Here is a 26281-nt window from a genome sequence, read left to right as displayed (position 1 = left end):
TACTTGCACCTCAGGTGCCCAATTTGGATAACAGTCTGTCCTGAATTCAAGCCCTCTGGGTAAGGAGATGCTATAGGCTTTCTCGATGATCCTCTTGGCCAGAAAGTCCTTCCTTGAACCTAACTGAAACCCATCCTGTGGCAAAGCAAATTCAATTTCTTCCTATTGGGTCGGCTCCCTTTGCACATGGTATGGAGGGGACAAGCCCAGAACTGGTACACAGTTCTGGTCTGCGTGCTGCCCTCATCAACTAACTTAGCCTAGTCGCTTCATGTCTCTAGATGTCCTTGACCTCATCCTTAAGCCAAGGATGTGAGGTGAAGACAGGGCGAGGACCCTTCCCAGAAATTCTCTAACAGGGATTCTCCACATCTAGTCTCTGACCACCAGCATCAGAATCACCTGCAGGCCTTACAAAAATGCGAATTTCTAAATTTTCTTAATGTTTATTTATTTTTGAGGGGGAGGGAGGGGCAGAGAGATCTTTTAAAATGTTTATTTTTTTTGAGAGAGAGATGGGGAGGGGGCAGAGGATCTGAAGCGGGCTCTGTGCTGACAGCAGAAAGCCTGACATGGGGCTTGAGCTCACGAACCGTGAGATCATGACCTGAGTCGAAGTCAGACAGTTAACGAACTGAGCCACCCAGGTGCCCTTAAAATGCAAATTTCTGAGTCACACCCCAGAGCCCCTGAATCAGACTGTGCTGGCGGGTCACCAGCATCTGTATTTGTAACAAGTTGCCCACATGATCCTGACTACCACTAATATTGAAGAGCCATGTTTTATAACCGGGGCGTGTATCTCAGACTGGCCTCCACTGGTTTCCATTTCAGCTTAACTCCTTCTAATTCTGGTGGATCAGCTGATGGAGAAGAGGTAGAGAGAAATAAGAAAGGGAAGTGTCCGGCCATCTACAAACAGGCCGGGCTGTTCTGAACGAGTGCGCGCGCACACACACACACACACACACACACACGCACGCACATGATTCTTCCTAAATCACTGCAAAGAAAATAGAGAGATAGACACGCTGGCCCTCATTGTGCACACAAGGGAATCTGAGATTTGTGTACAAGAAGGATAAATCCATTGGCAAAGGTCAGTCTCTTCTGCATTTCAACCTTGAGTCTCCACTCCTGGTCCGTGTTCCGTCTGCAAGAGCGGTCACGTGATCCTGGCATAGGTTAACAAACTCAGGGCCTTATAAAGTGAGACCGGGCTTAAATAAAAGATACGAGGGTGAAGACGTAAGAGATTTTTAATAAAAAATAAACATGTGAATGCCTCATTGTGCTCATTCTGCGTTTCTCCAAGAGAGCGCTGATTGCTGCTATCAAGTGAATCAATCCTTGAGACTAAAAAATGAAGTTTGATGAGAAGATTGTTAACACCTTCATTTGGGACACTTTGGAGGGCTGCTGGGGCCTTTCAGAACCTCAGCCCCCCGATGACAGCGGCACTGGCTGGAGGCCCACTCGAGAGCACAGGTGTACAGCAACAGAAATCAACCAAGCACAAAGGCCCAGCAGGTGCGATGTCAGACTCATGAGTGTGGGTTTCCAGCCAATTGGCAGCCCAAGCCCTGCATGAACCTTTGGAGGAGACGAGTTAAGTGGGTTGGATTGAAGGAACTAAAGAAAAGATCAGGAAAACCAAAACTCATAAAACGGGCAAAGGTACACAGTTTCCGGTCCCTCCTCTGATTATTTAAGAGCACATATTCCATCCACCCTCCAAATTAACCAAATTCAACAACTCTATCCCCAAGTTTCTTAATTTTTTGATGTTTATTTTTGAGAGAGAGAGAGAGAGAGAGAGAGAGAGAGAGAGAGACAGAGCATGAGTGGGGGAGGGGCAGAGAGAGAGGGAGACAGAATCTGAAACAGGCTCCAGGCTCCGAGCTGTCAGCACAGAGCCCGACGCAGGACTCGAACCTACGGACTGTGAGATCATGACCCGAGCCAAAGTCGGACGCTCAGCCGCCGAGCCACCTAGGCGCCCCTCTATCCCCAAGTTTCTTTTCCTCACACAGCTTTCCTCCAAAAAGGGCAAACTTTGAATTGAAATTTGGAAATCATGGCACACGTTTATAAACGTTGGCCAACAATGGCATTATGGTAAAACAATTCCATATGGAGAGAGAGGTGGAGAGGTGGAAATGGACGGTGTCACAGGAGTGATACTTTCCTGGGTGCTTACAGAACTACCACATACCCAGAGGGGGTGTGTGCCCCAGGCTCAGACAGGGCATTTCTGCCCACTCACAAAGAGATGCTTCCCAAACTAGTTGGGGGCAGGGGCGGCAGGAAAGGAGGGGTGGGGTGGGAAAAAGCCAGAAGAAACCACGGAGGTGTGCTCGTGGCTGTTTCTTACACTTAATCAACTTAGTATAGACTAGTAATTGTCTACCCTGGCTTCCATGCATCCTGAAGTATCAGCAACAACCTCTCAGGGTCAGGTTATTCCAAAAGATGTGCCTGCATTTTATTTCGTCTTAGTTAAAAAGACATTCTGCTACAGGAGCACCCGGGTGGCTCAGTCGGTTAAGCGTCTTACTCTTGGTTTCGGCTTAAGTCACCATCTCACACTCCCTTGTGTTGGAGCCCCGCCTCGGGCTCTGCGTTGTGAGCACAGAGCCTGCTTGGGATTCTCTCTTCCTCTCTCTCTCTCTCTCTGCCTTTCCCCCACTCACGCCGCCTCTGTCTCTCTCAAAATAAATAAGTAAACCTTAAAAAAAAAGACATTATGCTATACAGCCATCTTCGATGAGATGATATGCCACGAAACCCAATGGACGGCCAAAGGGAGGTGGGAATGTTAAACTGTTAGCAACTGTCAGTGTGGGGGAAGGAAGGAAGTACTGGCATGCCGATAGCCCAGGCCAGCCCTGCCGGGTCTCTTGGCCGCTCACAGCAGGAGGGCTGTGCTCTCCCGTGGAAAAAGCAGTGGGCAGGACATCTCAAGACCCGGCTGTTGCTGCAGCTGGGCCACAAACTCACGGTGCCCGTGGGCAAGTCATTCCCTTTTCTGGGCCAAAGCTGTAGCCACTGTAAAATGAAAGGGTTCAACCAAATGCCCTCTAAACTCTTCTTCCAGCTCCCAGACCTCACGCTTGGCATTTCGCTTTGCTAGAAGAGGCGGAGCTTAGTTTAACGGACTCCTTTTGCTCAAGGAGATGACGGCCGTCGGCAGAATCGGATGCTGTGGAGCAGTTGGGGAGAATGAGCTCGGAGGAGGAAACTGCCAGACGTGTCGGCAAAGAGCAGCAGCCGACAGGGACCCCAGGCAGGGGAAGGAAATCCAGAGAGGTCAGGAAAGTGCACCACCATCTGGAGAGCAGGTCCGGGAGCGGTCCCATGGGCAGGGAAACCAGAAAAGGCTGGGACCTCCAGAGCCAGAGGAAGGGAGGGAGGGCTGACAAAAGAGAACTGGTAGAGAGTTCTGTATGCAGCATGGTGTTCCTGGTCTCGGGGTGTTGAGTGTGTGTGTGTGTGTGTGTGTGTGTGTGTGTGTGTGTGTGCGCATGCGCGGGCACACAGGGGCGTATAAATACATTCCCTCCGAAAACCCGCTCTCCTCCCCATTTTCAATTGAAAGTGTTCTTTGAAGAGCTTCATGTTCTGCCTCTGAGAGATCCCCCTCTTTTATCTCCTGGATGTTTGTAGAATTTACAAGGGGAGGGCAGGCTGGAGCCAGCCTGGAGGTGACTTCCAAAACAGACTATCCTTTGCCTCGTGGAGTTTAATAGGGGTCATGCAACTGCCTCCATTGCTATCAAAGCCTGGAGGCCCAGTGTGGCTGCCGCTCTCCTCCCGGGAGCTGGGGCTTGGCTGGGAAGAAGGCGGCAGGTTCCCAGCAGGGCTCCCGGGTCGCCTGAACCTGCTGCCGCCACCCTGCGCCTCCCTGAGAACACCACTACCGCCGGGAAGGTGGGAAGGCGTCTGACGGCCGCAGATCCCGGACAGCCCGAAGGGAACAAACACTCTTCTGTGTCCTTCTCCTCTTTCAGAGAGCTGCTGCCCTCTTTCGGGCAACATGCGCTCCCATCCCCTCAGCAGTGCCCCAGCAGCACTGGCCGATGGCCTCCGGTGGCCTCAGCCCAGCCTCCCCCTCCCACCTCCCAGAGAACCAAGCTAAAGAGAGGTGGGACAGGGCGGAAGGCCATGTGCCCAGAGCAACTCGGCCTCTCTGGGACTCATTTTACCGGGCTATACAGTGTGGGCAATGCCTGGGAGAGTCCAGAGAGATGCTGGGCCTATGTCTGGAGCGGCCGTTGACACAGGGCTAAGACTCAGCCTTCTGTGTGGGGCAGACCTGTCTCGACTCTGTTAGTACGCACTTGTTTGCTGTGTGACTTTAGGCGACACACTGAACCTCTCTAAGCCCCAGTCTGCTCACATGCAAAGTGGGGGTCATCACAGTGCCTACCTCCTAGAATTGCTGAGAAAGCGAATGGTTCAAAGTAAGTACACGGTAAATGTTTGCCTTTAGGATGATAATCTCAACAAGGGCCTCTGGAGACGGTATCTTAACCCGGGATGAGATATCTTAACCCGGGATGAGTAGGAACGTCTGGGCGGGGGTGCCGGGGGCAGCCAGGCTGTTCTACTTCCAGGTAGGGCAGTGGCCTCTGGACACTTGGCCCCTGGTGGTCTTTCCCGGGTGACCTGGGACATGCACAGAGCTGTGCTGACAGGACGTGCTTCTCTGGTGTGGCTGCCTGTCTCTGAAGGTTCACCTAAGGACCCTCTGAGGCCTCATGCTGTCCCCACGCTTAGAAAACTCAGGGAAAAAATGGACACTCAGCTTGGAAACCAAACTCAGTCATTTCCCACAGTGTCTTCCTTGTTATGTGATCCTCCTCTGGGGACAGCAGATGAAATGACCTCCCCAGCTTCCTTTGAATTCTCGGATCCGCTGTGCTATCTCTGATGGGCTTCTAGATCTTTTTTCTCTGGCTTTTTTTTTTTTTACCGGGGCCCCCCCCCCCCCCCCCCCCCCAAGTCCTCAGTTTCCTGCCCCCTGGGCGGCGGGGGGCCTGGCTGTTTTTCCATGCCAGCCGCTTTCCGCCCCTTTGCCAGTCACATCTGTACGTCCCTTATTTCACCTGCTACTCAGGCCCCATAGTGCCTCCCATTCTTTGCTGCCATTTATTTAACTCTGTAATTGTGTTACTTAACTCTGGAAAGCTTTGGGAGGCTACAGTTGGAATGAGAAAATGCTACACAGAATGAGGTTGTACTGAGCATTCCTGGAAACCTTCACTCCAAGGTAATTGTGTCTGGAGATCCCTTGTATATCGAAGAGGCTTACAGAATTCCAAGCAAGGCCGGTCTGAGGCTGCAAGATGGGAGCTGGCATAATGCATATAAATACCCAGATAGGGAGGAGCTCCGTCTGAGTCCATCAGGGAGGCTTGCCAGGGAAGGATAACTAACGCACATTAGGCCCTGGCTGAGGATGATATGGGGCCACTGAGCAGGCGCTGTGTCCCGGGTTCCCCCCTGGAGTGTGGGCTCTCGGGGTAGGCAGTGACAGCCTGCACAGCCCCCACTGTCCCCTCCTCCTCTGCAATGCTCAGCATTCCCTCACCCCTCTTTACGGACTCTCCACCTTGCTGTAGGCAGCGTGCAAGGTGCTGAGATACAGGCGTGGCCCCGTGCAGCAGAGGGCTTGCAGTCCGGAGGGGAGGTGGACAGTCATGAGACAGTCGAACTATTTGTAAAGTTACAGCTGCAACAGGTTTTATAAAAGGGTCATATAAGGCACCATGAGAAGGTACAAGAGGGGGTTGACAGAGTCTGGGAGGTCTATGGGGGCTTCCCCCAGAGGAGATGCAGTTGCCTGAATAGGAGCTACCTGTGAGAAGGCCTGGGGTGAGCACGCCCAGTGGAAGGACAGCATGTGCCAAGGCCCCGAGGCAGAAAGGGACTTGGTGCATTCCAGAGATTGGAAGAAAGCCAGAGTGGCTGGAGGACACAAGACTGAGGAGCCTGCTATAAGATGAGGCTGGAGAGGCAGGCAGAAGAGGCGACAGCTTGAAAAGAACTTGGATGGCCCTGACTATTTTAAGCAGTGGATGGCCTACAAGATACAGTTTGGAATACTAACCTCGCTAACACCTATAGCCCTTCCTGTCTGTCAGGAGCTGGACTGAGCACATTATGTGTGTCATCTCACTTACTGCTCACAAAACCCCTAGGAGGTAAGTTACTATTATTATCCCCATTTTACAGGGCACAGTGAGGCATAGAGAGGTTAAGGAACTTGCCCAAGGTTGCACAGCAAATAAAAGGCAGAGCCAGGATTCCAACTTGGGCAGTTTCATTTCAGAGGCTGTATCGTGAATCTGCACCAAATTCAATTGGCTCTAGTGAAGAAAAAAGATTAAAGAGAGGCAAGAAAGGAACATCCTCGTTATTATCTTCCCATGTTCGCTATTTAAAAAAAATTTTTTTTAACATTTATTCATTTTTGAGAACCAGAGAGAGGCCGAGCATGAGTGGGGGAGGGGCAGAGACAGAGGGAGACAGAATCCAAAGCAGGCTCCAGGGTCTGAGCTGTCAGCACAGAGCCCGATGTGGGGCTCAAACTCGAGGAGTGTGAGATCATGACCTGAGCCGAAGTCGGACGCTTAATTGACTGAACCACCCAGGCGCCCCACTTGTTTGCCATTTATACCACTCCACACAGGGCAACCTGATGTCCATGCCCCCACTCCATCAACATCAGCCAGCTGGACATGGTACCACGTCCCAGAGATGCTTTCCAGCCCTTATCTTGCTGAACCTCCTAGCCAGCCATTCTTCTCAGCCCCTTGCCTGGCCCTCCTGAATGAGGTCAATGTCAAGGACACACAGCCCTCCCTCCACGTCTCTGACTCCATTGCCACGCATCACCGGCACCAGGCCAAATCGGGCTCACGTTCCAGCCCTGCCAGTCACCGACTGTGTGACAGTGGGTAGGTTTTACATCCCCTCCAAACTCACTTTTCGCTTCTGTAAGTGGAGATGATAATCACCAGCTCAGGGCTGTTGGGAGGACAAATGACATGTAACGCACAAAGCACGGGGCCCGGCATATACAGATGCTCAATACATAGTGGCTATTAATATTCTTTTTCTAAAAAGATGAACTTTGACACCACGACAACTCTACCCTTTCTCCCTCTTAAAAAATTATCCACGATCCTCACTCCCCTGAAGTCCGCCCTCATGAACTCCTGTGACTTCAGCCTCACTTCCCAGGACCCTTTGGGCTCCCCCACCCTGCACCAGTCTGGCTCGGCTGACTCCAAACACCTTGTACTTCCTGACAGCAGTGGCTCCCAAGGTGTTGCTTCCTCCACCTAGAATGTCCAACCCACATCGCCACCTACCCTCCAAGCCCATTCACAGCTTACCTCCTCTGCAAAAACTTCTATCGCCTCCCCAGGAATGAGCCAGTCCTCATATCACCAAAGGTGATAAGACACTGTTTATACCACTCACGTGGCATAGGCCATATAATGCCCTGGATTCGAACAGGGGGCCAGGGCTCGTACTCGAACTCTGTACTTACTAGCTGTGTGACCTTGGGAAAGGACTTACCTTCTCTGTGCCTCAGTTTCTTCTTCCATCAAGTGGACATAACAGCAGTTCCTACCTTCATGGGGCCTCTGTGGGAATTAAATGAGGAAGCCGTGCAAAGCCTCTGCCTGGCACAGAATAACTCAGAAGATATTAGCCCTTCTAATTTTTCTTAGTGTCGTTGTAGACATTCATATCTTAGCTCCCCATTGGATTATAAGAAGCAGGGACAAGGATTTTAAAATATTTAATGCATATAGCATTTCAAAGTTGCCATAGGTCTCGTTTTACAAAGAAACCGAGGCCCAGAGAGGTTAGTAATTTGCTCAAGTACACAGAGCTAGGACAAGGAGAAAGTGAGCTTCAGACCCATATGGAGTATTAGGACCATTTATGTGGCTTTCTGATGGCTGCACTGGGCACAGTGATTTTCCCAAAGTGGGCACACGGCGAGTCCCTAATGAACAACCAGGACGGCCCACGGTGCAGGACACGGGAGGACAAGCCACCAAACGTGGCCTGCCCTCGAGTCCCTTCGCGCTGACAGCAGAATCAGGCAGATGTCTGACACGTGCCTGTCAGCAGGGGGGATTTTATCAGGAAGTCAGAATGTTACAACCGGATTCAGGTCATGACCCGCATGCGGTCAGATACAATCCTCATCCTCCAGCCTAAGGCACACTCGGGGGCCCTGGATCCCGGCCAGAGGGCTCCCTTTTCCCCTTATACCCTCCCAGGCCCAGTCCCCCCGTAAGCCCGCTCAGGAGAGAGCTTGCCCAGGCTCTGTGCTTACAGGCGGCCGTCAGGGGAGAGGTGTTCGTTCTCCCCCCAGGAAAGTCTAGGGATGGTGAGGACAGTCACGTCCTCGCCGGGCCCGGTGGCCGGAGAGAAGAGGAAGGGCTGGCTCCATGGAGCCAGTTTCTAGACTCTGGCCGGCCCTCAGTCCCTGCTGTGCAGTGGAACAGATTAACATCTGCAGCTCAGCCCATTTGAAATTAGATTATCTGCTTACTTCCTGTCTTTTGATCGATTTACCTGCTGGGTGTCTTCCTCCACCCCCCTCCCCGCCACCCCCCGCCTAGTGAGATGCCCAGGGACCTGCGATGACTCACTGAGGTCACCAGGCAGAGCGGCAGTGGATTCTGAAGGAGACGGGGGAAGCTCACTCCCACTCCTGGCGCGAGCTTCGGCAGAAGTCATCATTTAGGCCTTCCTAATAACATGCCTGAGAAGGGCGCACATCTGCTCTCCTGCCACAGGAGGCAGGCTGTCTTCCCCCTCCTCCCCGTGGGCACTGGGGCCGAGCATGAACTCACTCTCAGGGCTCACATGCCATCTGCACCACGTCCGGCGTCCTCGTCCACTGGGGACACTGGATGCCAGCCCCACCCCTTCTGCTTTCAGGACACGGGAACAGGGGTAAGGGCAAAGACAAGAGCACCCAGTTAGCACGCACGCACGCACGCACCGACCAGCCAGCACCCGGGCCCCCGAGGCTGCCCGCCCCTATCGAGGGGGAGGCTCTGATCGGAGCTTTCGCGAACCGGTCTGAGCCCAAATGGGTGGGATTTATCCGTGCTCACTGGGCTGGGCCCATCCTCAGTAATGCTCGGGGAGCAGAGGGCCAGAGCAGCGTTAGTATTCCTGGGGAAGCGGCGATGTCATTCGCAGGTCCGAGGGCTCCCCGGTGCTATTTCTCGAGGTGACAGTCTGCTCTCAGGGTTGGATGAATTTCTTTAGAGTTAAATTAAAATCCCCATGAAATATTTAGTTGGCTCAGCTCAGGGCTGTATTATTGGCCTATGCGGGCAGATTTCAGTTAAGAACCAGGCTGAAGGTAAGAAGGGGTTGGCAGGTCAGCCACCGGTGAAGTGGTGGAGCACCGGAGGGTCTGAGCAAATGTTGACCGTTGACCTCTTGTCATAGTCTCCCGTTCACCAGCCATGGGCCTTCTTGCCTTTTGGGGTCAGACAGATGTCTGTTTAAATCCCAGCCCTGCCATTCGCCAGCTGAGCAAATTACCTCCAGTCCGGGCTTCAGTCTCCTCCTCTCTAAAATGGGTGAAATAATGTCTTTTATGTTTGCTGTGAGGATTAAATGTAATAACCTATGTAAACGGAGCTCAGGTGCGGTCCTGCCTCTTCCTCTCCCCTCTTCCAAATATAGTTTTTCAAGGGTCTCTTGAAAACTAAAGCAGATTATGCTGTTCTAGTCTGTATTGACTTAATCTTTTTTATGCCCGTGGCCCCTTTCAGCACTCTGGTGACGTCTGTGAACCCCTTCTTTAGAAATGTTTAAAAATGATTATTCTGCCTGGGTGGCTCAGTCAGTTAGGCGTCCGACTTCGGCTCAGGTCATGATCTCACGGTTTGTGGGTTCGAGCCCCACGTCCGGCTCTGTGCTGGTAGCTTGGAGCCTGGAGCCTGCTTTGACTTCTGTGTCCCTCCTCTTTCTCTGCCCCTCCCCCGTTAACACTCAGTCTCTTTCTCTCAAAAATAAATAAAATAAAAAAAAAATTAAAAAACGATTATTCTATTTACTGTATTGCATAACTGTATTACACAGAAATACAGTTGTCAAGCTGTCTGGGTGGCTCAGTCACTTTAGCGTGTGACTTTGGCTTAGGTCACGATCTCACGGTTCGTGGGTTCGAGCCCAGCATCGGGCTCCATGCTGACAGCTTGGAGCCTGGATGGAGCCTGCTTCGGCTTCTGTGTCTCCCTCTCTCTCTCTGCCCCTCCCTTGCTTGCGCACTCTCTCTCAAAAATAAATAAGCACTGGGGGGAAAAAAAAGAAATCCAGTTGTAAAATATTTTTACATCTTTGTGCTACAGTGACCTTGGAGCTACAGGTAGGTCTAAGACCAGCACTATACTGACACGACTGGTGACAAAGTCACAGGTATAGTTCATACCGGTATGCTTTGCTGCCCACATTTGTAATTAAAGGAAATAACACATTTCAGTTTAAATTTAGAAACCAAATAGATGTAAAATTTTCTCTTCTAAGTTTATGGACTCTCCTGATGCTATCTATCCTCAGATCCTTGGGCGGACAGGCAAAGAACCCACAGAAACTTCTCAGCTTACAAACAGTACAGGCTGACCCTTGAACAATGCAGGGGGAGGGGTGCTGACCCCCTGCCCAGCCGAAAATCTACGTAAAATGTTTGGCTCACCCAAAACTTAACTACTAACAGCCTACTGTTGACCGGAAGCCTAACCGATAACAAACAGTTGATTAATTCGTATTTTGTAGGTCATATGCATTAAATATCATATTCTCACAATGAAGCGAGTAAAGAAAATGCTATTCAGAAAATACATTGTACTGTATTACACTACTGTACTGTATTTATAGAAAATAAATCTGTGTCTAAGTGGATCCAGGCCATTCAAACCCAAGTTGATCAAGGGTCAGCTGTAATCGTTGACCACGGCCCACGGGAGTCAGGGCCCGCAGCCTACTCACCACACTCCGGCCATGCTGGCCTTCGTCTTGCTCCTCCAACAGGGCAAGTTCATTTGCATCTTCACATCTACGTTCTTCTCCGGCTGCAGGGCTCTGCCTTGGCCTTGGCCTTGGCTAGGCTGGCTTCTTCCCACTGTTCAGATCTCCAAGTGGTTTTCCTTGTGTGCCCATCTAACGGACCCCTCTCTCTGACACTCTGTCTTATTGTCCTGTTGTGTCTTCTTCACAGCAAACATTACAATGCAAAGCTGTCTTATTTATGCATTCATTTCGCTGTTTATTGTCTAGAATGCAAGCTCCAGGAGGCAGGAACCTGTAATGTGTTTTTTTTGCTACAGCCTTATGAATAATACCCCATTTCCCCCAAACTGATAAGTCCCCCAGGCCACGTGACAATAAAGTCATCAGCAGGCCGTGTGTTAAGAGGCACTAGATCCCTACTGGCAAGTTTTCATACTTCTGCCCGTCTCCCACTCCTGCCAGCTGCCAAAAAAGCCAGGTGGGATCTGGGGCACAGCGTGGGGCCCCGCCACTGAGCGCGGCTAACTGGCCCACGGGGGGATCAAACTCGCAGCCCTGACTTCATAAGCAGGGGGCTTGCACTGACCACGCCAGCTCTACAAGGTTCCGGGCCTACGCTGTGAGAGCACGTTCAGGTTCAGACAGGCTCAGGCAAGTGGCTTCTGCTGCTGGAGGAATCTGACAGCACCGCTAGCCCACGATGCTGTCTTTGTTTTATTTCCCTTCCCACCTGTCAGTCTTGTAATGAAAAATGGTGTCACTCACAGGCCTGTTATTAGGACTGTTTCGGTGCGATGAAATCAAGTAGCACCAGATGTTGGAAGCATTGCTGAAGTTACAGAAGCTTCCCCTCCTCCCCCATCTCTACTCCAAGCTGACAAGTCCCCTCCACTGTCTCACTCACCCCTCACTGTCCTGTTGGACAGGAGGGAGCCCCCAGCTCTGCTTCAGACTGGCCACTGAGCTGCCCCATGGCACGAGCAAGGGTGAGCAGTGATCTGACCAGTCAGATCCAAGAACTGGGTAGCCCCAGCTTTGTTCTCATCTCTTATCGATATAGGCACAAGTCAGAACCGTTGCAAAGGGCAGGAGGGGAGGGCATTTTCTCAGGGATCCCTGTAGTTTTTTGAGGAGAGAGCTAGAGACGTCGTCATAAACCTCTGGCCACTCTTCTCGGGTGGCAAAGTCCATCTGGTCGACTTCAGAAAGGTGTCCCACCTTGTTCATATGGCTCATGTGCCTACCAATAATAACATCCTCAAAGTGCTTTTCACAAGGCCGCATTTGGCTCCACAACAACTACAAGGTCAGCAGTAGCCAGTTTAGAGACTGGGGAACGAGGCTCAGCAGAGTCATGTGGTATTACATTGGCGGTAATGGTTGCCTTTGGGAAGGAGGGGTGTATAGAGAGAAAGGAGGCGTGTTGGCGGGGTGGGGACAAGGGGCCCTCGGCGTGCTGGTCATGGTGTTATTTCTTGACCCGGATAGTGATTCCATAAGTATGTCCCCTTGGTGACAATTCATCAAGCTGGCACTTAAGATTTATGTGCTTTTCTATACGTGTATTTAAATTAAAATGTTTTTCAAAAAGTTAAGTGATTTGCCCAAGTAGAAGAATGAATGGCTGCCTTCACGCCTGACACTGAGCACCTTGCTGACTCCAAAACCCACAGGGGCTGCAGCGGCTGCGTTAACTGTGCCACAGTCTGGGAATTTCACACACCCAAGAAAGGGACACTACTGTGGATCTCTGTTTAAACGCCTGAGTGATGGCTAATTCAAGAAGGACGGGAAGGAACAGCTGGATGTTTTAACGCGATTTGCATTCGCATCTGGAAGGAGAAAAGTCTAGCTCCCTAGTCTGGTCCACACAGCTGAACAGACTGAAACTTCTGGACGAGCCAACTCTTTGTCCAATGAACACCGGGCAAAGCCCCAGGGAAGCCTGGCCTTCCCCTGGGGAAGCCTGCTGGGAGCTGCAATCACCCTCCAGCACTGAGTGGTTCCCATTCTAGGTGGGTCTTGAAACCTAGAGGAGAGGGGAAATTCAGCCTGTCACAGATTCAACAGCAATGCTCTCGTAGTGCTTTGTGACAGAGAGTTGTCAGAGGGCCCCGGGTTTAAGTCTGCCTCTTGGTAGCTGTGTGACCTTGGGCAACTCACTTAGCCTCTCTTAACTTGTTGTCTCATGAGCAAAGTAGGAAGGGTAACAGCTTCTGTTTCACTGGGCTGTGAGGGTAAAATGAGCTAATGTACAGGGCCTGATGCCGAGGAAATGTTCATTGATCAACAAATGCTCACTGCCATTGTCACGCTGTTCCTGATCCTGGCATCCTGCCTCTATCCTGTCTGTTCTCTTTGAAGCCCCCAGGACCTGGCCTCTACTCTGGGCTGTGCCATCCTGCCTGGGGCGTGGCAGGGGGGTGGGTCCTCTGAAGGCTAAGCCCTTCTACCCGATTTGCTCCTACGTGAGTCCCCTTCGCTTTCGAATGACACCAACGTGCATGCGTGCTGTTACCTGACGCCATCCACCTTGTTTTGATCTCTTGCCTGTGGCCCCACTGTTCGCCACTCCCCAGCTGCCAGCCAGGGCCCTAGTCCACTGTTCCACTGCCATGCAGGATGTGGTGGGTCTGCTCAGGGTGTCTCCCGGATTTGGATAGGGGATCCATTTGGCAAGAGTCGACAGCATCTTTCCGAGCAGTCCAAATTCACTGAATGGACCCCAGGCTGCCATTTTAAAAGAGGTGGGCCTTTGTTCTGTTGCCTCAATTGCAAATGTGGACGCAGTTGGAGCAGGAATGTGTCACCAAGCAGGGGAGCATATCTGAGGGCTGCAGAAGATAAGGAATCATTCCACAGGTTCTAGAAAGGGTGGAGCAGAACAGGGCTCCCGGCTGCTTCGAGAGCTGCCAAAACACCACCATTGGCACGATCAAGACAGGCCTGGTTCTCATGCTGACAAATGGCGGGATGTCAGCTGCTCCTGACAAGCTATGGGATGGCAAGAAAAATAGTCTGTGAATAAGCCCCTCAAAGCATATAACGATTCTGGCCGAGAACTGTGAGACGGGGAGGCCAAGCCATGGCAACAAGCAAGTTGAACACCACAAGACCTTCTGGTGCAAATTCATTTCTGTGAGTGAGAGATGGCCAGAGGACAGAGGGAGCTGTCACATTCAGATTCTTTGAAGCAGGCCTATTTATTCACAGGAAGACAAGAGATGAGCAGGGCCTGCCTGCTGGGGCAGGGCAGGGAGCCACAGCAGCAGGATCTGATGACTGAGGTACCGCTAGGTAAGCAAAGCCTGGTATGTGTTCGGGGCGGCTCTGCACGGTAATTAAAAGAACACACTGTGGACCCATCTGAGCTTGGAGTCCGCCACTTTGCAGCCACCACGCGGCTTGGATGAGTTCACCTCAGGGCCTGTTTGCGGATCTACAAGACGGGGGTAAGAAGACATTGCCTTGGAAGGTTCTTTAATGATTAGATGAGATAATATTTGTAAAGCGATTGTTAGTACGTAGTGAGTGCTCGGTCAAAAGCGCCCGTTAATTATCTTTAGAGTACTTTCCAGCCAAGGGACAGGCAGAAGGTCAGCACAGGGAGCCACAGGGGCTTGAGCACGGCACATGAGTCTCAGGTGAGGTGACTCAGACATCCGGGCAGGTGATCCGGGAGCCTGCTCCATTATGCTCAGGCCACTGCTACCCCTCAACACACAGACTCAGGAAACAAAGCCAGCAAGTACAACGGGACAAGGTTTACTCCAAAGGCAGTTGGAAGATAAATGTATGTGATGGGGGCTGAGAGGATACCCAGTTAGGCTAACTGAAGATGCAAGAGTGGACAGAGGTGAGCTGTGATTCGGGGAACAAATTAGGAGATGGGGGTCGGTGGGGGGGGGGTCAATTTAAAGCCAGACAACCAGCCCTGGACATTCCCATACCTTGGCGAGAGGACAGAGGGGTGAGGTTGCTTATGCAGGGGGGTGAGCTGGAGGTCCAGCTGTGCATTGTTGGGGAAGGCAGAGATTTATAGGAAGCCTGTGTAGGCCCGATGGCTGCTGTGAAAGGGCAGCCCCAGAGAAGACATCAACTCCTAGAGCACCAACCTGCTGAACGCACCAGCATATCTAGGCCAATTGTGTGCTTTCCCTGTTGCTAGTCAAAGGGATCATCTGAAAACTTGTAGCTGGTTCTTAGCATCGGGCTGTTCTGTCCAGGCTTGAACTTTCTTGGGGCCAGGGGGTGTAATGGTCCGTTCTTTTGCACATGCCTTCACAGCATCCCATCCATCCATCTATCCATCCGTCCATCCATCTATCCCTCTGTCCATCCATCCATCCACCCACCCATCCATCCACTCATCCATCTGTCCATCCGTCCGTCCGTCCATCCATCTACCCACCCACCCAACCATCCACTCATCCATCTACCCACCCACCCACCCACCCAACCATCCACTCATCCATCAACCCACCCATCCACCCACTCATCCATCTATCCATCCATCCATCCATCCATCCATCCATCCATTCATCTGTCCATCCATCCCATAATTGCTGAGTGCTAGTGTATGCTGGGCCTGTTCCAGATGCTACCAGTACACAAATAAGACCGATGTAGTCCCTGATCTCAGAGAACTCACATTCTAGTGAAGGGAGATGCACAAGAATCAAATAGTCCCATTATAAGCAAGAGAATTTCAGATGGTGATGATTTCTTTGCAGATAACACAACAAGGTAATGTGGTAGAGTGTAACTAAGAGAAAGGATGGGGGTTCCTTAGGGTGGCAGAGAAAGAATGTATCTTGGAGGAGGTGACACCTGGCTTAGACCTAAATAATGAGAGGGAAATAGTAGATTGGAGACTTGGGGAAAACAGATTTTTGGTAGAACGAAGAGCAAATGTACGGGTTGTATGTTGGCATGAAGCATGCTGTGTCCAAGGAACCAAGGCAAGGCCAGTAGTGATGCAGCAGAGAGGGCGAGAGCCAAGTGACGGGAGATAACAGGGCCCTGGGGCCTCTTGATCAGTCCTTCAGATCCTAGGAATATTGGTGAAATTGTGGCTGATGCAAAACAGGGCACTGGGGGAAGAGATATGCTCATTTAACATGTGAGCAACAGTAGCCCAGGAAGATTCAGCTGCTAATTTACGATTCAGGGACAGACTTTGACTTGCAACTCAAGGTATTCTTCTCTAAGCCTAAGAGGACATGTGGACTCCCTAGCACCTTGTCACCTTACACGGGTGCCTCTTCCCCCAAGAGATGGCCCGGAGAACCTTCCCTCCAATTCTGCTCCTTGTGCCCCCTTTTCCCACAAGAAAAGGGCAAGAAAAGAGGGGGGCTCAGAACAGTACAGCAGGCCACCACTATTGCATGTAGTATCTGGAAAGCTGCTGGACCTCCCCACTCTGAGAGCAGGACTGGTCATGGGCTGCTTGCTCTATTGATCTGGTAAACTTAGGTAGTGTCCAGGCATGGTGTGGCAAAGAGGAATCAACCCAGGTCAGCCTGGGAGAGGGAAGGACCAGCCCCGGGTGCCTACATCTCAAGGGAGCAGGTGCACATTCCTGAGTGTGTGTGTGTGTGTGTGTGTGTAGAGGGGGATGGATGGCAGGGAGGCTGAGGACCCGAGCTTTAGGCTCAGAGACGAAGTACAAGGACAGCCTCCTGCAGAGAGAGAGGGGTAACAGGCGACAGGGACAGGAGAGGGTTCACACTCCCTGCGAGTTACCACATGACAGGCACACTATGGAGACTGTAGTTCACTGATTTCTAACCCGGAGGTGGCTGCCATTATTTCCATTTGGAGAATGAAGACCCAGGGGTCAGAAACGCTGGGTGACTTGCCCTCACAGCTTTCACCTGGAAGAGCAGAGATCTGCACAGGCGGCCCAGGGAGCGGGGTGTGGGGACAGGGGTGAGTACGGCCACTCCTTCCATTTCTGCACCGCGTGTATCCTGATCACTCCCAACTGGAGAGCAGGCCCAGCCCTGCCCTCCCGCTGGCCTCCCTCACCCACGACCTCCTGTCCTTCTCGCCCTCAGAGTCCTGCTGGCACTTCAGACCCATGTCATGTACTCCGTGTACGTCTCGTCTCCCAAAGCTACTCTTTTTCCATGTACTATTTCTCAGTTCATGACTTTACCAGCCACCTGTCATCCAAAACAGAGAGCAGGAGTCAGCCTGGAGTCTGCCCTCGCCCTCCCTTCCTTGCTCTCTCCCCATTCAATAACCAAGCCCCATCCATTTTACTTCTGCAATGCCTGCTTAATCCATTACCGCAACTCGACTCTCACTGCTGCTGCCATCATTCAAGTCTTCATTTGAATTATTCAGTAGTCTCTGCACTGGTCTCCTTGCTTCCAGTTCCTTCCCACTCTATCCATCTACTGAACTGCACGGGCACCAGCGGTTCTCAAAGTCGAGAGGCATAGGCACCAGCGGTTCCCGAACTGGAGATCATGGGCACCAACCAGTGCTCTTGAACTTGAACGTGCATCACAACCACCTGAAAAACCTGTTAACATGCAAACTGCTGGGCCCCACTCCAGAGTTTCTGATTCAGTAGGCCGGGATGGGGCCCCCAAGTTTGGATTTTGCACGAGTCCCGGGTGATGCTGATGCTGCTGGTTCAAGGTACACAATTTGAGAACCACTTCCTTGGGGTCTGTTTCTACACCAAGGACCTACTCAGGTCAGTCCTCTGCTTAAAAAACAAACAAACAAACAAACAAACAAACAACCCAGAAACTCCCTACTATCTTTGAAATCTTTTTTTTTTTTTTCAACGTTTATTTATTTTTGGGACAGAGAGAGACAGAGCGTGAACGGGGGAGGGGCAGAGAGAGAGGGAGACACAGAATTGGAAACAGGCTCCAGGCTCTGAGCCATCAGCCCAGAGCCTGATGCAGGGCTCGAACCCACGGACCGCGAGATCGTGACCTGGCTGAAGTCGGACGGTTAACCGACTGCGCCACCCAGGCGCCCCTATCTTTGAAATCTTTAAAATCGAGCCCAAACTCCTGCAGTATCTGGGTGGCTCAGTTGGTTAAGCATCCAACTTGGGCTCGGGTCATGGTCTCAGAGTTCATGGGTTCGAGCCTCGCATCAGGCTCTGTGCAGACAGGAGATCCCCTGTCTCCCTCTCTCTCTGCCCCTTCCCTACCTCTCAAAAAGAAAAAAAAAAAATAAACATCTTAAAAAAATAAAATCAAGCCCAAACTGCTTATAGTGATCCTCACCACCTGGCCTAGCCATGCCTTTCCCGCATCACCTCAAGCTACTGACCTCCCTTCAACCTGTAATGAGCCTACATCGCACTACTCACGTTCCTTAAGGCTGTCAAATATTTCAGACTCTGCATCTGCCCACAGTTCCCAGCCTGCAACTCTTTCCCCCCTGGAGCTTGTCCACTTCCTACTTGTCCATCAAGGTCCAACTTGACTGTACCTCCCTTTCAGGCATCATAGTGTGTTAGAAGGGCTGTGGACTTTGATGTCAGCCAGGCTTGGCTTTGAATTCCAGATCAATCCCTTGTTAGCCGTGTGACCTTGAATTAGCCTCTCTGTTAGGCTGGGGTTAACCTCAGCGTCTTCATTATAAAATGTGAATCATAATAGTTATCTTCTAAGATTGCTGTTGGAGAGGAAATGATGTATGATAAATGTCTGACAGGTAGGAGGTAGTCAATAAACAATAGCTATTATTATCATTAGCTCTGTTCGAAAGTTCTGCCTGGCTTCCTGGCGACGAACAGTTTCCTTTTTCCTCTGTGTTCCCACAAAGTTTTGTATGATTCCATTTTGCGTATATCACATACTATGGTCTCATTATTTTTACACATTAGACCTCATTCCAAGTATAGCTGGGGCCGTTGTATGACTTATAAAAAATTGATCCTCTCAGCAGGCGTAGTGGGCACACGGTTTGGCAAACTAAAGGCTTCTCTGTAGGAAGAGAATCTACAGGTGGATACATGCCCCCACCACTGCACATGCTTGGTGAGCAGTGCGAGTGTTAGGTTTCAGGCCCTATTCACTCCTTGTACAATATACTACCTGTACAACTGTTTTTGGAGGTTCTATGTATATAGCCTGTGAGTTCAGTGCAAGTAAGAACCGTGTCTTATCTACCTGAATCCACAACTGATGTTGAATCAATGTACCCACGGGCAAGTAATATTGGCTGAGGATGGGAAATACATCAGCAGGGTTAGTTAGGGCTCTGGCCTCAAGTGCAGGGGTAGGATCCTTACTCCTGTGGAGAAAGGGAGCCCAAGGACCAGGGTTAGACTCAGGCTTGAGGAATAATCAGGGGCTGAATTGCTAAAACTAGGTGGTGAACAAGAACGTACTTTGGGGACTGAGACAGAGGTTACGTGCCCAGGTGTTGAACTGGAGTTCGAGAAAGAGCTCTTAGAGCCCAGAATATGAATGAGCCTGCAGATAACATCTTACCTCTGCCATATGGGGTGGGCAATCAGGACCAGAGTACCCTTAGAAGATATTAACATACCATTTTCTATAGCTTCCTTCCCCACCCCTGCCCCACGTCAATTCCTTACTGCCTGTCTCTTCTGTTGAACAGCAAGCCAATCTCTTAGAAGGCTTTCAGATGCCTTAATTAATACATTTCCATTTCTTTTGCAGACCCCTCGCTCCCCTTAACAGCTGGCACTCAGTGGGGAAGGAGGAAATAATTCCCAAGAAGTGAGCCTCTGACAATTTCCCAGCCTGCTTCTAGACGCCCATGGGGTTTGGAGGAATTCCCAGTCTGAAGCTGCTGATATAACTCTGAACACGACTGAAGCCCAATCCCCCCGCGAGTCCCATGTCAATTCCTGTCGAGGTCTTTTCCTGAATCTGGGCCGACCTTCTCTGGACCTCACACTCTACAAGGCCACTTTAAGGGAGATAAGGATTGAGGTTGTGTACCTTCACAGGTGATGCACAATGCCCTTACTTGGCCCTGCCTTGCTCAGGGCTCAACTCACATCCGCCGTGGCCACACCGGAGCAAACATTTCTCTGATGGGTCTGTACTCCCCTTACCCCCACGCCACCTAGTCTGTAACCTTTCAAAGGCAGAACCAAATCTGATCTGTCCTCTTACCCCCACCGAGGGTAAAAGGGCACAGTGACCTACACATAGTACGTGTTAAATTACCTTCTGCTGATTGATTATTCAATTGATAGCCTGGTTTTCTAAGCCTTGGGTTGACATCTGCATTGACATAAACTCGCTGATGGGTGACCTTTCTAAGTTTATGCAAAGAACGCTTATTGTATGGCACCTCGTTCCATAGGATTCGAAGGAACTGTTTCTTAATGCTTTGCTGTGTTCTAGAAATTTCTGCTTGTCTGCCTGCCCTTCTAGCTGGAGGGCTCCTAGAGGGAAGGAACCTGGGTTCAAATCCGAGCACTTCCAGGTGTTGGCCTCTCGGGGGCTGTGCCTTCTTAGCTTCTAAGAAGGAAGCAGTTACAAAAGCCCCCACCCCCAGGATTAACGGCAGGGAGGACAGAAGTGTCATCCAGGTGTCCCTCTCAAGCCGGCCACTCAGAGCCACCTGCAGCCTATTCCTTCCTCCCCGTTATTCCAGCAGGTCGGGAAGGTTCGGCCGCAAGCGTTCTGTGTGCCAGTCAGCAGTTCACATGTGCTCTTTGCAGCGCAGTGAGGAGAGTGCAAGATTGGGGTCTGGAGGGGGCAGGAGTCCGGGCTCTGGCCACCCGGGGTGTATCTGCGCTTGCGTGACTCACTCAACTCTGAGCCTCCATATCCTCATCTGTGCACGCTGGAACAAGAATTCCTGCCTCTCGGGTCATATGAGGGTTAGATGAAATGCCACGCGTGGAGCTCCTATAAAGTACCTGGCCCTTGTCAGGAGTGATCAGTCCCCTCCCCTCCTACGCGCTTTCCTGGGGGCTCAGCTTGGAACTCAGGAGAGACGTGACCAAATGTCTGGAGCACAGGAGACCCCCATCCTGATTCACCACAAAGCCAAGGGAAATAAGAGGAAGAAAAAAAAAAAAAACCTGAAGGCCTTAGCAGAACCCTCTGGTGGATCTGGGGGCTCGTCCCAATCTTGCGGGGTGCGCGCAGGTCGCCTCTGGATGGGGAGAGGGAAGCAGTCCCCAGAGGTAGACGGGACAGGCCAGCTGTATTGGTGGCCGCCGTCACAGTCATCTCAGAAGAATGGGAGTGTGGCTGCAGTCTCAACCCTGCTTTTATTGGCTTTTTATCAGGTAGGTAAAAGGAGGTGCGTGGCAGAACAGAAGCTTTGAGAACTAGAAATGAGACAGAGTCGTGTAAAGGCAGGGACTGCTGAGAGGGAGGGCGGAGGCGGCCGTGGCCCAACATGCAGTCCAGGGCTCTGGCCCTTTTCTTCTCAAGGACAATGGTCTGTGAATAATGAGCCAGACAGGATGGATTTTCTCCCGTCCGGGTCTCGGGGAGTCGCAGGCCAGCACTGCGACTTGACCTGCGTCCCTCACGATGCTCTTCTAGAAAGGGCCATTCCCAGAGTCAAACAGCCATCCCTCTTTCCCTGAGAGGCAGGTGCCCAAACCCACACTTAAAGGCTTACACAAGAGGGACGTTCACCCCACTCAATGGGCCCTAGAAGTAAATGGTGAGATCCCCACATGTCGCCACCTTTTTCTGGGCACCTTCACCGCCACTGCCTTGATTCGAGGCCCATCCCATCCACCTGGATCCTGGGACATCTGTCTAGTGAATACGCCTGCATCTGGTCTTCCCAAATCCAGTCCATTCCCCTCTCTCCTGCCAGAGGAACCTTGGCCACCAAGCCAGAGCCAATAATGCCGCTCCCTTCTTCCAACAAAACAGACCATCTTGCTCTTCAACAGCTCCGCGTGAGCCTTCCGGACAGAGTTTAAATATCCAAACACACGAGTCCTATCACAACGGGCCCCTGCCTACAGCCCTACTCTCCTCTGCTCCTTCCCATGGCTGACTTCAGCCACACAGAACCACTCACGCTGCTCAGCACGTATCTTGGTGTTTGCCGCATCTAGAGTATTCTCATCTACCAAGAGGATCCTTCTCCATCCTCAATACTTCCCTTTCCTTGGTAAGCCCTTCCCCGTTCACACCTGTACCACCTTGCCCGTCCTTCTGCCAGACCTGTCCTTGCCCCTCACTACCCACCTGACCGTGAACAGGTTCCTCATCTGCAACATTTGATCGCTGTGTGGACTAAATGAGTTAATACAGTCAAGTGCCTAGAACAGCACCTGTCTCATAGGAAACACTCAATAAATGTCAGCCATGATTATTATCACTATTAAGACAGCGCATATCACATGGCACTGTAATTCTTCCTTTACCTTTCTGGCTCTTAGAGTAGACACTGGACTCCTTACTGGCCATTCCTCACTTCCAAATAGTGCTTGTCAGGGAGTGGGTACTTGGATGAATGAATGAGTGATCACTGAACCCCATCTCTTCCTGATTTGAGTAAATTCAGAAACCAAGGGGAAGATAGAGTAAAATTCTCCCTGAGCTTGGATATCACATGGGGGAATGTGCTCAACACTCAGTTTTAGCCCCTGGATTGGTATCTTTCTTTTAAAGAATAGAATTCTCTGACCTATTTGCAGTTAAAATAGTCTGGCTTCATGGTGAATAGTAATCCCAGGGGGACTAGTTGTGGTATTTTTTTAGTTCAGCAAAATGTCTCTGGACAACCTTCCCAAGTGGATTGAGGCCACGGACAGCCCACAATACCAGGCCTCTGGCAAACTCGCTCCCCAATCCTCTCTCAAAGGGGCCCGGCAGGGGAAATGGAAGGAGGCATTTCAGCTTCATTTACACTTAACTCATCAATGTGTCACTGGAAAGAGCGATTTGATGTCAAAGGCTTACGAGCCTTGGTTCTAAGCCGTCCAAAGCCCTTTTCTCTTTGAACCTAAATGTGCCATTCTGCCAACACGGTGTTGAATGCCAACAGGGTGGTTGGTTCTGAACTTTGAAGCCAGAGGAGGACTCTTCCTCTTCCCGAATGTGATTTGCAGCTGGGTCCCGAGGATGTGAAATGCAGTCTCTCCCCTTCCTGGTTACCAGTCCTCGGGGCTTAACTGACAAGAATGCCTCACCCACACTGGGGGAGAGAGGAAGGGGTCACAGAAGCCATCTGCCCAGCTCTTGCCCTTCACAGATGGAGTGCAAACCCTTCATAGGCCAGAGCCAGATCTGGGTACCAAGTCCTGGGCACCCTCCAAATCCTCTGCCAGGAGGACATCTCCAAAGTGAATGCCAATGGTGGCTGCGGGGACCCGAGGCTGCCATTGCAGCAGGTGAGATCGTGTCCTGCCGTGGACTAGTGCCTGGGCTTGACCCTGCTTCTCCGCTTGCTGGCTGTGGGACACTGGAGAATCATTTTGTACTTCTAAGTCTCCGGTGGCTTATCTCTATGATGGGGATAACGACATCTACTTCACGGCGCTGTTGTGAAATGGGTAAGGAGTAAATACTGGTGAAAGTGGTTTCGGATGGGAAATCACTGCAGAATCTTGTGAAGCGTTACGGAGTCAACGGCCCGGACGGATATGCCCCTGATGGCGCTGCTTCCCAGTTATCCGCCTTGGGAAGAAGTTCTCGCGTCTTGGCCAGGACTCCAAAACCCTTTCACAAATGCTCCACCCCCCACCCCGTGCTCGGCCCGGTCCTGATGGTCACCCAACCCTGACACTGCTCTAGCCACGTGGCGGGCTCTGCGTCCCCCCCACCGCCATTCTCAACTCTGGGCAGCTCTTGTCCATAGGGAGTTCATTTTGAACAACAGCCAACCTTTCTGTTCCACAGCTCCCTCTAGCGACAACCCCTTCTCCTGTTTTCCCATAAAAGCAAGGCTTCTTTACAGACCATTCATTCCTCCCAGGTTCGACCATTGCCATCTTATCTCAATCCAGCCACCCACAAAACCGCTCTTGCCAGTGACTTCTGTATCGCTAACTTTCTGTACTTCCTTTCAAGGGGTGGAAAACGTCTTTACCCATTTTCTTCCCAGGGCCTTCGGCAGCCTCCCGAGCCTGTGTTTTCCTCCTGGGTGATTCCTTCCCCACTCGTGGCTTCAGCAATTACCTCCGATTCACCCCGCACCCTAGCACCCACAGCATCAGTGTGCCGAGCCCACTGTAGTCAACTCCCTGCTGAATGCCTCTACCTGGATGTCCGAAAGGCATTTCACAGTTCCCTGTTCAGAAGCTAACTTTGTCCTCCCTTTTCCTCGCAGACCTGATTTCCTCTTGAATTTTCCACCTCAACGACTGGCATTACCATCCACCCCAATGTCCAAGTTAGAAATCTAGGAGTCTTCTTACTGAAATACCTGTCTCTCGTGGTCCACTCTCATTTGGTCCCTGTGTCCTGGTGACTTCTGTATTAACATATACTATGACCCCATTTTCACTTGTGTAAAATACATGTTCGTTAAGAAATCAGAAGGGAAGGGGCACCTGTGACTCAATCAGTTGAATATCCAACTCTTGATTTTGGCTCAGGTCATGATCCCGGGGTTGTGGGATCGAGCCCCGCACTGGACTCTGCACTGAGCGTGGAGCCTGCTTAAGATTCTCTCTCTCTCTCTCTCTCTCTCGCGCACTCGCTCACGCGTCCGACTTCACCCAGGTCACGATCTCGCAGGCTGTCTAGAGTAAAATTATTTTTTTTTAAATTTTTTTTAATGTTTATTTATTTTTGGGACAGAGAGAGACAGAGCATGAACGGGGGAGGGGCAGAGAGAGAGGGAGACACAGAATCGGAAACAGGCTCCAGGCTCTGAGCCATCAGCCCAGAGCCTGACGCGGGGCTCGAACTCACGGACCGCGAGATCGTGACCTGGCTGAAGTCGGACGCTTAACCGACTGCGCCACCCAGGCGCCCCTAAAGTAAAATTATTAAAAAAAAAAAAAAAGCCAATTTAAAGGATTCACCATCTGACCACTGACAAGTAGGATCTATTAATAGCAACTCAAACCAATAAGCCTTTTAATGGCTTAACCAAAGAAGCAAGAGGCATCCAGACAAGGCATAAAGGAGGTAGCCCCACGATCCAAAAGTTTACTCCTGAAATGAGTCTAAGAAAGCCAAGACCTTTGTTGCACAGGCAGGCTCCCCTGCCTCTGTCTTGTCCCACTCCTCCAACCGTCCACACTCCACACTGGGGGCCCTTCATCACGTGGGACCTTCATCAATGACCGCTGCCTGCTTCCTAGCCTCATTTCCCACCATGCTCTGTTTCAGGCATCCTAACCTAAAATGGAAATATCCATGCATCTTCAGCCTGGGAGCTCATGCTCCTTCCCTCCCGGCACGCTCTTTGCTCTCCATGTCCCTCCTGTGCCTCGTCAACCTCTCTTCGTCCTTAAAGACTCTGGTCAAACATGACCTCCTGCAGGTGTCTCTCCTGTCTCACCAGCAGAATCAGGAGCCGGTTCTCCAGCCCTCGGTCCATACCCTGCTCTTTCCCATCAATGCCTTTCTCACTTTTACCCAACTTTTTTACCAACTTTTACCCAACTATCTCCCATCAAAGAGAGACCCGGGAGCCATCCACTCATCTTTGTATCTGAATACCTTGAACAATTTCAATTAACACTGTAAGTAAGCTTACTGGAGTGAAACAGGAGGATCCCTGAGACTGTTCCTGGGGTACCTCCTTCTTCACACTACTTCAATCCACCCCTTCTCTTCCAAGTTCACCTCCATCAAGACAAACCATCACTGTGGGCAGGCCTGCTACGGGCTCATCCGGGAAGGATCTGACTGGGGCCAAACGAATCCAGATCCGAGAGCCTCCCCAAATAGATTCATCCCGCTCACCTCTGTGGCTCAACCACAGGACCAGGGGGAGAGGCCACCCACCTGGTCTAGTCTATGTGAATCTACTTGTCACTCCAAGCACATTCCCACCTGTAATGGGATTTGTGCCAAAAGACATATTCCGATGATTTCCAAACAGATGCAGAACACATGCTTGAATGCTCTTCTACAACTAATAGGCCATGTGTCCAAGCCCGAGAGCCTTGGATAAGCGGGTGATAATGGACGTGAACTCTGAGGCTCTTGAACACCCACTGGAGATGGCCCACGCCTCTGTACTTCACTCCGTGTCACTCAAGACATGCGGGAAGCTGTTGTGCTCTTCAGACTGTCTACAGAAAGAGATTCCTTAGCCAAGGGCTATC

The 26281-nt window shown here is 51.2% G+C and overlaps 1 protein-coding gene across 4 annotated transcripts in view; it reads right to left on the bottom strand.

The window, feature by feature from the left end:
* GRIK4 (glutamate ionotropic receptor kainate type subunit 4) overlaps positions 1-26281 on the bottom strand; it is a 306356-nt gene that overhangs the window by 45474 nt on the left and 234601 nt on the right. The gene's annotated exons all lie outside the window — the stretch shown is intronic.

This window comes from Herpailurus yagouaroundi, unplaced genomic scaffold (genome assembly GCF_014898765.1).
Source record: "Herpailurus yagouaroundi ecotype Mexico unplaced genomic scaffold, PumYag 161, whole genome shotgun sequence".
Taxonomy (NCBI): domain Eukaryota; kingdom Metazoa; phylum Chordata; class Mammalia; order Carnivora; family Felidae; genus Herpailurus; species Herpailurus yagouaroundi.
This window is presented reverse-complemented; position numbering and strand designations above follow the sequence as displayed.